The sequence below is a fragment of the Apodemus sylvaticus genome, chromosome 17 (genome assembly GCF_947179515.1).
Source record: "Apodemus sylvaticus chromosome 17, mApoSyl1.1, whole genome shotgun sequence".
In the NCBI taxonomy this organism is placed as follows: domain Eukaryota; kingdom Metazoa; phylum Chordata; class Mammalia; order Rodentia; family Muridae; genus Apodemus; species Apodemus sylvaticus.
In genome coordinates this window covers 49,269,560-49,282,576 of record NC_067488.1, presented here as the reverse complement: position 1 = coordinate 49,282,576, position 13,017 = coordinate 49,269,560, and the positions used below count along the sequence as shown (strand labels likewise).

General features: G+C 45.5%; 1 protein-coding gene across 2 annotated transcripts in view; it reads left to right on the top strand.

Annotated features, from left to right (window-relative positions):
• The window catches only part of Enthd1 (ENTH domain containing 1), a 107,019-nt gene that overhangs the window by 30,673 nt on the left and 63,329 nt on the right, over window positions 1–13,017 (top strand). The gene's annotated exons all lie outside the window — the stretch shown is intronic.

Below are 13,017 nucleotides of genomic sequence, written 5' to 3'. Positions count from 1 at the left end.
AATATATGTCTAAAAAGAAGCAAGGTTGGAAAACAGAAAGTGACAGGTAAAGGGTAAACATGTTTACAGAATGACAAGAACATCACTTAACTGGCTAGTTAAAAACAGCAGCTGAGTGCCAACACTTGGGAGGCTGAGGCAGGAAGACTGCCAAAAGTTTGAGGCCAGCCTGGGTTCGGATGAGGCCCTGCCTCAAAAACAAAACAAAACAAAAACAAAACAAAAACAAACCCCCCCCAAGCTGAACTAGCAGGTGGCTGTGGCACGGAAGATGGAGGTAGATGGATCTAACGGTCTTTGCCGAGAGCTGAGGATATCTGAGACCAAACCTTCACAAGTGAGTGTGTATGGTAAGCTTTCCAGCAAAGCTCCGAGGGAGATAGAGCACACTCACTCCAACAAGGAAAAAAGTATCACAGAAAAAAACTTTACAAATAGAAGCATACAGTAAAGGGGGTAGGAATTCAAAAAGTAAAATGATACAATTAAGCCCCTAGAATATTAATTACAATGGACGTTAGCATCCTGGACGCCACCTGCTAGAATCAGAGACTATCAGATGTGGGCAAAGAAATCCTGACATCTGCTGTGAGTCTCAGTTCACAGAAGCAGATGAAGAGAAAATGATGAATACGCATCATATACTGACTGGAGCAACAGTGATGAACCCAGGAGCCATTGAGATGGCCCAGTAAGGGACATGCTTGTCGCTGAGCCTGGAGACCAGAACCCACTAAGTAGTAGGAGAAGACCAACTCCTGGGAGTTGTCACTGATCTTCATGTATGTGCGGTGCCACACACACACTTTCACACACGTGCACATGCACGGTCATGGAAACATGTGCCTGGTCACAGATGCACACTCATGCAAACACATGCATGCACACACACAAATACCCTACACAATACACAAGCATTGTACATGTACACACACATGCATATACATGTACACATACAAATTAATAAATGTAAAAAAATTGAACAGAAAAAGAAAAGTAGTGAAAAATGTTCAGTTTCCACAGGAAGATTAAAAAACTTTTAAATGTGTCTATTTCCAGTGAGGTAATTTCAAAGAGTGTGGGGCAGACTTCAGTAGGACAGAAGGAAAAAACTGAACAACTGTCATCATAGATAATCTCCAGACACACTTTTCAGTTATCCATAGGTGGAATGTACCAGATATTTCAAGAAACTTGTATCATGCAAATCAGTTTTTCTTACCAAAATGCAATTAAGTTTGAACACAAGAGAAAGATGGCCACAAAAATGTCCATAGACTTGCATGTAGAAGTGTTTCTTCTGGGATTAAGCAGAGAGAGTAGCTCCCATCCTCCTTGCTGGCATGGCTTTGTGTTGGGGGTCTGGCTATCACAGTGGACAGGCCAAGTTAACACAGGCACCAGGAGGTGGTTCCGATAGCACAGTACTTGTCACAAACCTGAGATCCCAACTGGGAAGGAGGGACGGGAGAGGAGAGCCTCTGTGGCTCCAAGGCGGCCGGTGTGGCTGGGTGAACAAGCCCCAGGCAGCGAGAGACCCTGTCCCCAAACGGGGAGAGCGATTGAGAGAGCTCTGGTATAGCTGTCTAGTCACCACTAAAGTGCTCATGTGTGTGGTACACATACATCTATATTGATCCACACACACAAACATATACATGTGAAAAGTTAAATGCATGGAGGAAACTTTCCATATAGAAAACTAGGAAAGGTCTACCGAGGACACACACAAAAATAAGACCTTATTAAGATGGTAGTTGTAACATTAAAATATAAAACATATGAAACAAAAAATAATAAAAACAAATAAACAACAACACCAGCAACAAAAAGCAGGGACTGGAGAGATGGCTCAGAGGTGAAGAGCACTGACTGCTCTTCCAGAGGCCCTGAGTTCAATTCCCAGCAACCACATAGTGGCTCACAACCCTCTATAATGGGATCTAATGCCATCTTCTTGTGTGTCTGAAGACAGCAACATTGTACTCATATATATCAACATATTATACCAGCCACGAACAATAAACATTTAAAAAATTTTACGTGTACTGGTGTTTGCTGCATGTATGTCTGTGTACCCTGTTTGTCCAATTCCCACAGAGGCCAGCAGAGGGCGTCGGATTCCTTGGAACTGTTGTTACAGACAGTTGTGAGCTGTCCTGTGAATGCTGGAAATTGAACCCCATCCTCCTACAGAGCATCGAGTGCTCTTCACTCCTGAGCCATCTCTCCAGCTCTAACAAACATTTCAAAACATTTACTTACTCTGTGTGTGTGCAAACACACACACACACATGCAGGTACCATGGTGCATGTCTAGAGGTCAGACAGAGGATAGTTTTCAGGGATCAATCTTCTCCTTTCGCCATGTGGGTTTCAGGAACTAAATCCAGGTTGTCAGTCTTGGTGGCAAGTACCCTTACTGCTGGCCCATCTCGATGGTCCATACACTTATTTTTAAAGATGCCATTTGTAATTTAAAAATGAAGATTACTTAAGAGCAAATCTTAGCCAGGATATATGAGATCAGTACACTGTAGGTTATAACCTATAATTGGAATAGATTAAGGATGACCTGTATAAATGGGAAAATAGACCACGTTTATTGGAATCATGCAAATATGTCAGTTGTCTACAAATTGAAGAGCTGGTGAGGATTTTTTCTGTCTTGCTACTTGGGCTGTTTTGATCAGGCTGATTCTCTTTTGAAGGCTGTACACTGTGGGATTATTCCTTACCCTTCACCCCGGGATGATATTGGTACATTCTTTCCTGTCATGAGAGTCAAAAAGCCGTCCACAGACATGGCCAGATGTCCCCCGTGGGCCACAATTGCCTCCAACTGAGAACTGCCGATTCAGTGCAATTACAATCAAAATCTCCAGAAGGATTTTAAAAATAATTTGATGGGCTGATGATAAAATGTATTTTGAAAAGTCAAAAAGTCAAGAATAATATATGAATATTTGTGCTCATGTGCACTCACGCATGCGCACACATTTGCACACATACACACACAAGGACACTCACATACATACATACATACATACATACATACATATATACATACATACACACACATATCTATACTAGCTCAAACAAGCTGTGATCCATGGGAGTTCACATCACATCTATAATTTCAATACTTGGGAGACATAGGCATGAAGATCTTGAGTCCATAGTCAGGCGCTGTTTCAAAGCTGAAGACATTCCCAAGGAGGAGTAAGGTGAAGGGCTTCCTTCCCAAATAAGACTAGAGACAGCATGCCCGGAGCAGGCAGGTGCCTGTGCAAACACGACACAGCACCGTGCCCAGAAAACAGCTGCACCACTGTGCACACATAAAGGACGGTGACATCACTTCAGATTTATGGGGAGAAGATAAATTGTTCAAAAAATAATAGACCAGCCACTAAAGAAAATGAGATTAGGTCTCTGTTTCATGCATGAACACCCACAAAAAATCTAGATAAATTAAGGACTTAAAAATATAAAAGCAAAAATTAAAGATGTTTAGAAGATTTGGTAAAAATGTATTTTCTGTAATATTAGGATAGAGAAATACTCTTTTTAGACATATAACAAAGCGGGAGTAGCTTCTTTCTCATGCCACTTGAATCCCTGGGACTGAGCGCGGGTCGTCTGGCTTGGTGGCATGTGTCTTAACCCACTGAGCCATCCTGAGAGACAGAACCTATTATTGTCTCTTGTGCGGGTCTGGGGTTAAACTCTGGGCCTCATCCATGCTACCCGGGCACTCACCTCTGAACTCTGACCTCAGCCCCTGAAACAGCACACATGTAACTACAGCAGTAAGGAGCCAGCGAGTGTGCTGTGTGGCGGCAGCATTGTTGTGTTAGCCCGGTGCCTGTCCCTCTCCTCCCCACACGGGTAGAACCTGAGGATAATTACCCGTAATTGCTACATTCTGTGGTGTCAGAGGAGAACGGGAGAGGTCCCACGTAGAAGGACAGATCACATTGCTGCTGGCCTGAAGAGGGGGCAAGGAATACAAGTGGCTTCTAGAAGCCTCGAGCAGGCCCGACTTACCAGCCATGGAGGAAATGGAGCCCCTATCTGAGAGGAGCTTAATTTTACCAAAAGTGAATGACCTTGAAGTAATTCTTCCTCAGTCTTCAGACAAGAATTCTGCTGAGCTGACACTTTGATTTTGGCCTCATAAACCCCGGAAATAGTTCGATATGAGGAAGTATCTATCTCTCTTGATTTCCTGGCGCTGCTTTTGTGTGTAAGTGTGATTGGTGTTGAGTTTAGCATTGTAGCGAGGTCAGGATTTGGTTTACTTCTTCTGCATGTGAATATCTGGTCTTCCTAACCCCGCTTACAGAAGCACCCATCTGTCCTCCCCCACCAAACATTCCGGGCGCCGTTGGTGCTTGGCTGACCGTAAGTGTGTGGATTCATTTCTGAACAGTCTGTCCTGATCCATGGATCTATATGCCTGGTTTTGAGCCGGTACCATCTGCTCTGATCAGCTTTCGTGGATTTTTCTGCAGTAGATTTTGAGATCAAAACCCACCATATAGAAAGTAGAAAAAAAAATCAGAGTACTGTGGGGAAATTTTCTAACACATGTAACTGAAAAAGGATTAGCATTTGGAGAACATAAAGATGTCCTACTAATCGATGGAAATAGGAGAGAGGTAGACAGAAAAATAGACAGAGAAGCATCTTCTAGTAAAATGGAGGACATGTGTAAGGCCGAGAAGCACTGTTTAGGATGTCAGCCTTGCAGTGTTGCGATAGCAACACCAGCTGTGAAAGGGAAGTCTGTGAGAGGATATCACTCAGGTCAGCTAGAGCGACTCCTCTTCTGTTTCCTTCAGCTGGGCTCTCCATCCCTCCTCCTCGCTTCCTGTTGTGTGGTAAATGCATATTTGCCTGCTCATTAGGATGGCCACCCATTTGACACTGTGACATGTGACTGTCATCTACACATGCTCTGGGCCGTGTTCATAGCTCTTCTGGGATGCACGTGGCCATGGGCTCCAGGTCAGACATAAGTGACATAGGTGTTAGGGGTAGTGACATTCATGGCTGAGGTCTGGTTCAGAAACCATGCGGCCTGGCTTTGGTGTGATCTTGGATGTATTGTTTAAGCCCTTCCCTTGTGAATTCGCCTTCCTGAAGTGGTGATGTGGGCTCCTGTGAAGGTGGGCGTGAGGAAGGGGAGCTGACACAGCCACGGCACAGTGAACTCAGGCTGGGGTCTCCGTCACTCTTCCCATCACATCTGAGACCTGCTCCTGTTCCTCACCAGGTTAGAGTTTGGGCTCATTTCTTACTGTATTTCGTTCTTTACAGAAAGGAGGAACGGAGAGCTGCACTGAGCCATGCCCTGAACCTCTTCTGTAGCACACCCAGACTCCACTCTGTTCCTGGACTCCTCTTGTAAAGGGACATGCCCACTCTGTCCACGTAGGATTTGTGGCCTGGGCTCACAGGGCAGGGAAGCAGCCTTGCACTTTAGATAATCTGTCCAACTCAGTGTGAAAGTGCTTGTTCCTCCTCTTGGTGTGGCAGCACCTTCCCGCATCACACTTGCCCTTTCCAGGACGGACCTCAGGAAAGAACAGCTGTGCCCATCAGCCTCGAGGCACGGCTGTGCTGAGAGGCGCCCAGCATCACACCTCCACCCAGATCCTGGGGAAGAAAGGCATTCTGGGCCTTGCTACTTTCTTGACCATCAGCTATTTTATTTTCTTTCTTTTAACTGTTAGTTATTTTTAGTTATGTCTGCTTCTATATAAGGTTTCTGTTACTTTTAAAAACTAGTTTTTGTCTTTAAAATATCTCATTGTTGGGTGTTGAGTTATGAAAACCTTCTCTGCATGTGGTACGTGTTGCATGCGCATGTGTCTGTGTGTCTCACATGTCAGGCAAGCATCAGACTCAGATGACATATGTTTATGGACAAAAGGCTGAAATAAAATTGCCTTAACCCCCTCTCTAAAGATGTGCTGGGATGACAGTGGCCCTCCCTCTTATCACCTACCCACTTCAGTTAGTTTTAAAAAAATCTTCCTAAATGTGCTTTCTTCTTTCTTCTTCGCATCCTTAAAAATTGCCTTTCCCCAGCAAACCCTAAAATTCACCTTCAAAGGGAAAGAGATAGTATTTGTGTCCCCTGTCTCTGCTAAGAAGAAATAGTCAAAGAGCAAATGAGAGGTGTGTCTGGACCACAGCCTCCAGAACTGTCCCTACAAGGTCATGATGCTCCATTCCCTCACCTGCTAGGAAGTTGGTGACTGAGCCGTTGTCACCCCACCTCCCACCCTTCTCTGGGAATTCCTTATAGCAGAAGAGAACCTCTTTGCCTAGGGTCATGGTCCCTCCTGAGGGTGTGTGCACACACTGATTAGCTGTGGTCTGGCTCTCTTGTCTCGTGACAGTGACTGTGAAGAGGGTCAAGTTTGACAGCTTCCAGAAGGATCCACCCAGACCTCTCTTGTTCAAGTCCAGTCCGTCCTCCCCACCTCCCCACAGATCTGGTTCCTCAGAGTGCCTCCTGGTGATCCCCCATGTAGACATGTGCCTTAGACAGTGTGTTCTAGGGGAACTCCAGAGTGGATCTAACAGGCAGTAATAACAGGTGAGTGTGAATGAAAGAGAAAAGAGAGACAACAGACGCCAGGAACTGCTGATGGCTGCCGAGTTCTCGTGAACACACGAGCACCTCACAGTATTCTTGAGTGATTTCTGTGAGTTTAAGATTATGATGAAAGCGAATGGTTTTTTTGGTTTTATTTTTAAGATGAAAAGAGATCAGTTGCTTGAAGCTACTCAAGTGTGCCAGGGCTCCAAAAGGAGGAAATTGAGCAGAGTGTGGTGGCTCATCTGCAATCCTTACATGCAAGAGGCTGAGGCAGAAGGTTTGCTGTGAGTTTGAAGCCAGCTTGGGCCACACAGTGAGAGAAACTGGAATCAAGATTCCGAATGAGTTTGCAAAATTACAAAGATGATTCCATCACCATGAAGCTGCCTTTCAATCTCCCTGCTTCCTCGGTAATCCACTGAATTCAGTCCTTCCACGCCCTTTTGTTCATTCCCTTCTGTCTATTCCGTTCCCTTTCTCTCTTCCTCTCTTATGTTCATGTGTGTGCCTATATGCATGAAGATGGGCACATGTAGAGACCAAGGCCAATTTTGGATAGTTTTTCTCGATCTATCTACCTTAGTTTTTGAGATGTGGTTTCTCACTGAATATAGACCGCAGTGGTTCAGTGAGGTTAGGTGACCAGGGAACTGCAGGGACCGTCCCATCTCTGCCTCTCTAATTCTGGGATTTCTAAGTATACACAGCTGCACCTGGCTTTTCCCATCTCAGGTCCTCATGTGTACACAGCAAGTTCTTTACCAACTGAGCCGTCTCTCCATTACCTGGGTGTTTTCTCAGCTACAATATATTCTTTTATGAAAACTTTGTGATATATTCTTTTTTATGAAAACGAGAAACAACTTAGCCTCAATTGTGTTGCCCAGGAAGGCCTCCAGAGCTGAACCTGAGCGCTCCTCCTGCCCCAGCCTCCCTAGACCACAGTATATTGCCACCATCCTGGTTCTGAAGAGTACTTCAGAGTAACCCGTACACGTTTGCTTACATCACCACCGAGAGGACGCTGCTGATCTATGGTGGCAGCATTTGTTAACGCTGTGGGAGAAGTGGGATGGTTTGAGTCACGGTGGCACTGATAGTGTCTTGTAGTCAGAGCCTGGTATCTCATCTAAGAGCTATCACGGGGCCCACCAGTTCTGCTTCGAGGTATTATCTGGGCTCTGCAGGCTCAGTGGGATCTCCATCTCTCTAGATAGTCTCTAGGAAGTTCTGCAGTCGCAGTGCTGAGCCACTCGTCTTCAGTGCCCCCCTGGCATCACTTCCTGTCCCCTCGTCACAGTTTCCTCAGGGGCTTCTCAGTCACATCCTCATCCTCCATGACTCGAGGTCTCACAGCCGTGGATTGTGATGGTGCCAGGGGGGCTTCATTTCCACTGAGGAACTGAATGTGTCACTCACCTCCCTCTTGACTTGTGGTGTCTGGAGCACCTGCTGCTTAGTTGTGAGATCTGATGAAGCACACCTCACGCCCAGGAGTGTGCTGTCGGATATCAGGGGAAGGTCAGGAGTGTCCTCCGTAGGCTCTCTGCAGCCTACTGCCGTTCTTCGTGCCCTCGGATAGCTTCATAGTATTTTAACCAAGGTGCTGCCTCATTTTAGCTTGATACAGCCTAGAATCACCTAGGAAGAGTCTCAGTGAGGAATTTTCTAGATCAGGGTGGCCCATGGGCATGTCTTGAAGGACTGTCTTGATTGTTAATTGAGGTGGGCAGACCTACCCTTAATGTGGGTGGGGCCATGGCCTGGATCAGGTTCTGAGCTGTGCGAGAGCGGAGAAAGCTCACTGTGCACAGGCCAGCAGCATGAGAGGCTTCAGTTCTCTGCTCTCGACTGTGGCTGGGGTGTGACTCCAGCTGCTGCAGTTTCTGCCTTGTAAGCAAACACCCCCTGCCCCCCGCCCCACCCCGCCCCTCTGTTACAGCAACAAAAGTGAAATGTGATTCTGGGCCAGAATGCATCTGTGCTGAGTGCTTCTCTCATAAGTTCCTCAGAAGGAAATTAATCTCCCCCCATGCTGTCTGTCAAGGCCCAGCCTATGGCATTTCAGAGATAATTCTGCTGCTGAGAACTGAAGGAGCAGTTGTTACAGTTTCTGATTAAACTTCAGGAAAGCAGATAGATGACAGAAGTCCTGAGTCCCCACTGTTTGCCAGGATTAATTAGAAAATCTCCAAGTCAAAAATAAGTCCATTTTAATTACTCATTTTCATGTAAGTTTACAACAAAATGAAAAACTACAAATATATATGAAAGGTTCTCATTACCTCTTCAGGATTTGGCACCTACTGTCCTTGTGCCTTCTGCCAGAAATGATTTCTGTCCTTCTGTTTACCGGGATGTGCACCACCCGTCAAAGCCCCTGGTGTTATAGTCCTTTCCCATAAGCCTGTCTGTGTGTGGAGCTTAACTTCCTGCCAGGCTGCTAGCTCACTGAAGATAGAGCCTGTCTCAGGCAGACCTATTGCTTCGAAGGCATTTTCATGTATAATTCCAGACTTATAAACTTCTTCACAAAGTTTTGGGTTAGAATGTAGAATTTTATAAAAGAGAATAAAAAATAAAACAAGTCTGGTAAGTTATAAATATTATAAATATAGACATAAAAGAAAAAAAAGAAAAACAAATTTGACATAGTGGTACATACCGGTAATCCCAGCTACTTGGGAGGCTGAGGTGAGGGGATCATGAGTTCAAGGTCAGCCTGAAGTACATAGTAAGACTCCCAAAATAAAATTCAAAGAGTCTTTGCCTAGCATGCATATCATATCTGGTTCAATTCCCAGTGCTAGAAAACAAAAGGGGAGAAGAAGAAAATTATACCACATGTATGTTCTCACTGATTTTTATTTTTAATTAGGTATGTCTCTTTCTGTGTGTGTCTCTGTGTGTGTCTCTGTGTGTGTCTCTGTGTGTCTCTGTGTGTGTGTCTGTGTGTGTGTCTGTGTGTGTGTCTCTGTGTGTGTCTGTGTGTGTCTCTGTGTGTGTCTCTGTGTGTGTCTCTGTGTGTCTCTGTGTGTGTCTCTGTGTGTGTCTCTGTGTGTCTCTGTGTGTGTCTGTGTGTGTGTCTGTGTGTGTGTGTCTGTGTGTGTGTCTGTGTGTGTGTCTCTGTGTGTGTCTGTGTGTGTGTCTGTGTGTGTGTATCTGTGTGTGTGTCTGTGTGTGTGTCTGTGTGTGTGTCTGTGTGTGTGTCTCTGTGTGTCTGTGTGTGTGTCTGTGTGTGTCTGTGTGGGTTTGTGTGCATGAGTGAGCCAGTGGAGCTTAGCCGAGGGCATCAGATGCCCTGGAGCTGGAGTTACAGGCTGATTTCAGATGTGCGCCGCCTGATGTGGGTGCCGGCAACCAAAATCAGGTCTTCTGCAGTAGCAATTAAGCTCTGGCCACTGACCACTCCCTCCCCCTCTTACACCTTAAGGAGCATAAGTGCCATTAGGATTGAGAACTGCAGTGTGTCACTTGAGGAAAAAGTAGGGTCCTTAACTATGGAAACTTTTTCTTTTGCTGAGGTTGAATTTGATTTCACATCTCTGGCCGAGTCTTATCTTTATGTGTAGTGTTTGCATGCTTGAAAGTCTTCTCAAAATATCAAATACGTGCAGAAATTGTGCTTTTAAGGAAGAATCTCACTGTCAAGCCCAGGCTGACTTCAAACTTAACCATTCCTCTGCCTCTGCCTCTGCCTCTGCCTCTGCCTCTGCCTCTGCCTCTGCCTCTGCCTCTGCCTCTGCCTCTGCCTCTGCCTCTGCCTCTGCCTCTGCCTCTGCCTCTGCCTCTGCCTCTGCCCCTGCCCCAGTGCTGGGCTTCCAGACATGCAGCCACTGTGCCAGGTGAGACTAACTTTCAGCACACAACCTATCAAAGCCCTTGGATTCATGATACATCCTTAGAAGTACTAATTGCAGGTAAAGAATCCAGCTTAATTGGAAACACATGCTTTTATGATGGAAGCGGAGTCATTCACCCACATGCGAATACCATTCATTGCTCGCTGTAAGCACCATGCAATGTCTATTTTATTTCATGGTTTTTGTATACATAAGTGCTTTAAAAACCTGTTCACATAAAGCATAGCCAGGACTGGAAAGTACTGTACTGAAGCACTGTCAATCAGTCCTATGAATTCCTTCTAAGTAACGTGCCAACAATTATCTAGTGACTTATTAGAGAAATATTTCCTATCTCTTGTCAGCTATAACATGATGAAGTCTTTCATGTTTTTGAAAGCAAAGAGTTGGGAACACATTGTTTGGGGAATGATTTTTTTAAACAGTCATTAAGAGTAATTTACTTTTTCAGCTTCTGGGAATAATACAAAACACCTTTCATTAAAATGTATCAACTATTAATTAAATTTGTACTCTAACCTGACATAATCAGAAATTGCAAGGCAAATGAAAATACTAACTACCCTATGGCTGTCAGTGTAATGTACTTTTTAGAAACTGATTTTTCAGTACATGTTTTAAGTGTTTCCAATTCTTGGTAACTGCAGACTTGGTTTATGTAATTCTGGGAAAATATCTACTATACAATCTAGTTGGCAAATGCAGCCTTCATTGTCAAAACAGTAAATTGAATTGGATTTCAAATGGCTTTTTCTCCATAAAATGCCCTACATATTTATTCTAATAAATATAAATATTCTTTTATCGGCAATCTCTACATCCTTTACAATTATCATGCTTTGTGCACTTATGTGGGGTGTGTAAGCACCTGTATATGTGTGCCCCCACATGTTGTACCATGTGAGTGAAGGTCAGAGAACAACTTTGCCCACTAAGCCATCTTACCTGCCTTTTATTTTGGGGGGTGGGGTGGGGGGGCAGGCATCTCACAGATCCCAGTCTGGCCTCAGTCAGAATCTATATGAAGACACTGACCTGAATTCAGGATCCTCCTGCCTCTGCCTCCCCAGTGCGAGGATTTCAGGCATGCACCACCATGCTGCCACAGGACTCCCAGACCCTTTCCTAAGATGGCTAGCTCAGGCTTGGAGCCCTGTGAACTGCTGCCCTGGAACCACAAGCATGCACCCCCACACCCCAGCATGCACCCCCACACCGCAGCATGCACCCCCATACCCCAGCATGCACCCCACACCCCAGCATACACCCCTACACCCCTGCATGCACCCCCACACCCCAGCATGCACCCACACCCCAGCATACACCCCCAACCCCAGCATGCACCCCACACCCCAGCATACACCCCCACACCCCAGCATGCACCCCCACAACCCAGCATGCACCCCCACACTCCAGCATACACCCCCACACCCCAGCATGCACCCCCACACCCCAGCATACACCCCCACACCCCAGCATGCACCCCCACACCCCAGCATGCACCCCCACACCCAGCATACACCCCCACATCACAGCATGCACCCCCACACCCCAGCATATACCCCCCACACCCCAGCATACACCCCTACACCCCAGCATACACCCCCACACCACAGCATGCACCGCCACACCCCAGGCTTTCCTGCTCTGGGGACCACTCCTGAGGAGCCTTTCGCTCTTTGACCATTGCTGAGAGTGAAAAGCACGTGGATGTGAAATGAAATGTCACCTGCCCTGCTGCTCTGTGCTGTGATACAGGATGTCTGAATATCAGGTGTCCTAGAATGGACTGGTATAGGTAACCCTTATAGCCATTGCTTTGCTCTCAAAAGACTACGGATGGAACAGAATGCTGGCTCTCCCGTGTTTTGACCAATCTTGCTTGTTTTGCTCTTTCTATTATTGGTGCCTTCTGTTTGCGGAAGAAGACCCATTCTCAAAATGGATGCCTGATATGTCTTTGTTTTGTGAAGTGGGGGAAATTATGAATGGCAAAGAGAAGAGAGCTGGCCAATTTCTCTCAGGCAGATAAGCCTTTGGAAGAAGACCTGTAGATGTTGCAGATCTGGAAACTGATCTCTTCAGAATGGCCGCTGTACTCTTAGGCCCTGTGGGACACTTATGCTCCCCGCACCAAGTGTGCAGATGCCACTGTGAAGGCAGCTGCCTTACACCTCTCATTGTCCTAATAGCATGCCACAATAGAGTCAGCACTAATACTTTCAGACATTTCTTTCCTTTTAGCCCTCGTGAACATAGCACTGGTACTAGTGCACAGTAACTAATCCAGCAAGGCAAAGCATATTAAAACTCAAAAAAAAAATGCCAAATAACAGTAAACATGAGCAAAAACAGCAGTATATTTTCATTACTGTATTTTTTCTTTTATGTTTAAAGTTTTTGTTTTATATTAAAGGTGTGTCTCACAACTAATCTATACATAGCTGATCTGTTCTTCCTATACAAAATATATGAAACTCACTTTACAGTAATAAGACTCCTTAAATATTCTAATAATGATAGCCATCATTCATACAA